Source organism: Dasypus novemcinctus, chromosome 5 (assembly GCF_030445035.2).
Source record: "Dasypus novemcinctus isolate mDasNov1 chromosome 5, mDasNov1.1.hap2, whole genome shotgun sequence".
Lineage (NCBI taxonomy): Eukaryota > Metazoa > Chordata > Mammalia > Cingulata > Dasypodidae > Dasypus > Dasypus novemcinctus.
The window spans coordinates 73,838,451-73,843,133 of NC_080677.1; the positions used below are offsets into that span (position 1 = coordinate 73,838,451).

Genomic DNA, 4,683 nt, shown 5'->3' on the forward strand with positions numbered 1-4,683 from the left:
GTGAACAGTTCTTCATAAAGTTAATCTCATCAGGCTCTCTCCCACTCCATTTTTTTATCAGGGATACTCCACCTAAAGCCCACAATTCTGATCTCTATGTTGGCTGTTCTTTAAGCCAAATGCACAAGTGCTACCCTGAAAATTATCTTGCTGTTATCCTTGGAATTTTCTTTGTCTTTCTTCTGGATTGCGTTTCTGTTTCCTTGAATTCATATTTTCTTCTTTTTATCAATTTCATTTTAGCCATTGGTATATTCCAGTAGGTATAAGGGGTTAAAAAAGATTGTATATGGTAGGAATGTAAAATGGTAGAGTCAATTTAGGAAACAGTTTTGCATTGTCTTATAAAGTTAACATATACTTACTATATGACCATACAATCCTACTACTAAATATTTAACCCAGAGAAATGAAAAAATATGTCCACAAGACTCTTATGTAGATGTTTACAACTGCTTTCTTCATACTAGCCAAAACTTAGAAACCACCCTAATGCCCCTCACCAAGTGAATGAATAAACAAATTGTGACATATCCACACAATGAAATACAACTCAGCCATTATCAGGAATGAGCTACAGACACATGGAATAACATGGATGAAAGTCAAAAATATTGTGCTAAGTGAAAGAGGCCAAATACAAAAGGCTGCATAGTGTTTGATTCCATTTATATGACATTTATATGACAAAAATCAGATTAGTGGTTTCCAGAGAACTGGATGTAAGAGAAAAAATTGACTATGAAGTGGCATCAGAGAATATTTTGGAGTGATGGATATGTTCTCTATTATGTTTGGAATGGTAATTCTACAACTGCCCAAACTCATCACACTGGACATCTTAAAACCAAGTATTTCACTGTACATAAATTATACTTCAATCAACATGACTTAAGAAAAATGAAGATGGTACAGGAGGTATTTCAGGAACATAGTAACAGGATCAGCACAGTTTTTCAATTTCTTTTAATCTCTGCATATAAACAGACCAAACAACTAGATAAGTCAAAAACCCATAGTCTCTTTACATGGGTGCATGTATGGGACTGGGCGGGAGGTGCATGCAAAGTCATCACATGGGAAGGCAGGCAGAGTTGGGTGGTTTAAACCAGGCATAGAATGAACCAGAGGTGGACACAGAAGTGGATGAAAGCCCAAGATGGCAGTGAACATATTCTCAACGTCAGTGACCAGTGATAACCTTAGTCGACATGACATGCTGGCATGGATCAACAAGTTTCTACAGTTGAATTTGACAAAGATTGAACAGTGGTGCTCAGAGTCTGCCATTGTCAGTTTATGGCTAAGCTGTTTCCTGACTCCATTTGCCTGAAAAAAGTGAAATTCCAAGCTAAGTTAGAACATTAATATATCCAGAACTTCAAAATGCTACAAGGAGGTTTTAAGAGAATGGGTGTTAACAAAATAATTCCTGTGGACAAATTAATAAAAAATGAAAGTTTCAGGACAATTTTGAATTCGTTCAGTGGTTCAAAAAGTTTTTCTATGCAAACTATGATGGAAAAGACTGTGATCCACAGAAGCCAATTTCAACACAAAGAAATACTGCAACTCCTAAGGCTGGCCCAGGTGTGGTGAGAAAGAATCCTGGTGTGGGAAGTGGGGATGATGGAGAGTGCTGAATTGATGCAGCAGATCAATGTATTGAAACTTACCGTTGAAAACTTGGAGAATGAGAGAGATTTCTACTTTGGAAAACTAAGGAATATTGAATTGATTTGCCAGGAGAATGAGGGGGAAAACAACCTTGTACTGCAGAGAATTGTGGATATTCTCTACACCATAGACACAGGCTTTGTGTTACCTGATGAAGGGGCCCCCCAGGAGTAACAAGAAGAGTTTTAATAATTTGGACCAGCAGAGCAACACCAGAATTCTTCACTCCAAATTAGGTGCTTAACCGTAAAATACTCCCTTTATTCACCTTTTTTTCCATTAAGTATGAGTTAGGAGCCTTTACCTTTAGCAGAGCAGTATTACTATCTAGTTGGTTCACCTAGGGAACAAAGATGCTTACCACGGGGCTCACATTGTGGTTGCTGGAGACCCTGGTTGCTGGAAGTGTTTTTATATAATACGTTGAAGTGGAGACCTCAGCAGAGAAATGGAAAGCCTAAATTGAATTTTAAGCTAATTTGAAATCTTGGCAAAAAACATTTTAATAAATAAATGCCTTAAGAATATTTAAAATATGCTTCCATATTTCAGAATATAAAATGTAACATGATGGGTTTTGTGTTTGACATTGTGTTTAGGACAGAAGGGCCAGACCTTGGAACCTTTGAAATCTGCTGTTCACAAGACTTTGAAGGGATGCTTGAATCTTTGTAGTCCTAGATACTGGCCCTTAAAAGGAAAGTTGCTCCATAAATCATTTGCTCTCATTAACCAATTACATCCCTGCTAAAAAGCAAGTGGCATTGTTGGCTGGATAAATTTAGAATGTGTTTCAACCCTGAGATGGTTGAGTTAAAGTTCATTTTTCCCAATTATCCCCCCAATTTTCCACCTGGTCTTTCTTGATAGAGTTGTATTCTACTTTAAACAGTTTCTAATTAAAATACTGTATTTCAAGAGAAAAACAAACAAAAGCCCATAGATAAGATATACTAAAAAACTAGGTGATAAGAGCCCACCACAATCAAGATGGCAGAGTGAGATGCTTCAGGGTTCATTTCCTTCAGAGAAGCTTTGAACAATCAGCAAGAAAAGGCAGGAACATCTTTCCTAAAGCTGAGAAAATAGTTGAAAGACTGAAATAATAAGACAAGCCACAAATCAAGAGAAAACTACTTAAAAGTGATAGGATCTCTTGGCACCCTAGCTGAACCCTCCCACACCCCTTACTGGCTGGGCAAGTAGCCAGCCTGCTCTCTTAGAGTGGATCCCTGGTCCCAGTTCTGGAGAGAGCAGAGTAAACTTCGTGCACATACTGAAAGCAAATAGGTCTGGCCCAATCTTCTGGTGTTAGCCTAAAGGAGTCACTGTCTCAGACCTTGCCCTTGCATGTGGAATGTGGCTCACAAAATCTCCCACAAAATGCCATAGGAAAAGTCAAGTCATGCTATCTGATGCAAGGGATTATTGCCACTAGCACATATAGAATAGTTCCCTAGAAAGTGAGGAAATTGCTTCCTAGGGAAAAGGAGATATTCAGAACCTTGGAAATGGGAGAATTCCTAGGACTACATGTGCATGCCCAAAAGCATGCACAGAAAGGATTAAGGAGACCCCTGTGCTTAGACATTGAGCTATTCCCTAAACTTATTTTATGGAGCCCTGAAGAAGAGCACTTGCACTGGTCCATCTGCAAAGAGTTTTCTTTTTTTCTTTCTTTTTTCTTTTGTGTTAGCTCCTGGAAATCTCTGATATAACAGTAACTGGATACAAGTTAAAAGAACAGATATCTCAGAATCTAAATTCCAGTGATAATGCATTAAATATCAAAATGCCCAGGTTTCAAAAAAAGTTACAAAATATACAAAGGAACAGGAAATGATCACCCAGTCAAAGGAGGAGAATAAAACATTTGAAACCATCAAAAAGGAGGACCAGTCCTGAGACATACCAGACAAAGACTTTTACCAATTGTCCTAAATATGCTCAAAGAGCTAAAGGAAAACATGGACAAATAACTAAAGGAAATAAGGAAAATAATAGATGAACACAAAGACAATATCAATAGAGTGGTATTATGAAAAGAACTAATCAGAGATGAAGATCTTAGTAATAGAAATTCAAAATTCCCTAGATGGGTTCAATAGCAATTTGGAGTGAGCAGAAGAAAGATTCAGAGAACTTGAAGATAAGACAAATGAAATCATTCAGTCTGAGGAGCAGAAAAGAAAGAATGATGAAAAGTGAACACAGTCTGAGGAACCTATGGGACACCATCAAGTGTTCCAATGTATGCATTTTGAGAGCCTCAGAAAGAAAAGAGAGAAAGAGACAGAGAGAACATTAATAAAACTAATGGCTGAAAACTTCCAAAATTTAATGAAAGACATAAGTATAATTATCCAAGACATTTAACAAAGTCCAAACAGGATAAACCCAAATTGACCCACATTATGACAGCATATTATAATTATCTCTCAAGTGCCAAAGGTACAGGAGAATTCTGAAAGCCACAAGAAAGAAAAAATTTGTCATATACCAGGGAGTCTCATTAAGATTAAATGCCAATTTCTCATGAGAAGTAATGAAGGTTATAATGCAGTGGGATTACATATTTTAAATGCTGAAAGCAAAAAATTGCCCATCAAGAATTCTATATCTGGCAACACTGACTTTCAAACGTGAGGGAGAGATTAAGGCATTCCAAGATAAGCAAAAGCTGAGAGAATTTATCACCACTAGACTGGCCCTCCAAGAGATATTAAAGAGAGTTCTGCAAGTTGAAAGGAAAGGATAATAGATAATAGATTGAAATTGCATGAAAAAATAAACATCTCCAATGAGGGTAACGGCATGGGTAAATACAAATGCTGCACTATTTTTGGTCTAAAACTCATTTTTTCTAAAAGTCAAATACATAAAATGTAATGATAAGTCAGTGGTTTTGGACTCATAATGTATAAAAATGTAATGGGTGAAAAGAATAATATTAAGGTGGGAGAGTTAAAAGTGTATGGAAACATAGTTTATGTATAATATTGAAGT

At 36.8% G+C, this 4,683-nt stretch overlaps 1 pseudogene; it reads left to right on the forward strand.

The window, feature by feature from the left end:
• The first annotated feature begins 1,159 nt into the window (after nt 1–1,159).
• LOC111759133 (microtubule-associated protein RP/EB family member 1 pseudogene) lies at nt 1,160–1,866 on the forward strand (annotated as a pseudogene).
• Nucleotides 1,867–4,683: the final 2,817 nt, after the last annotated feature.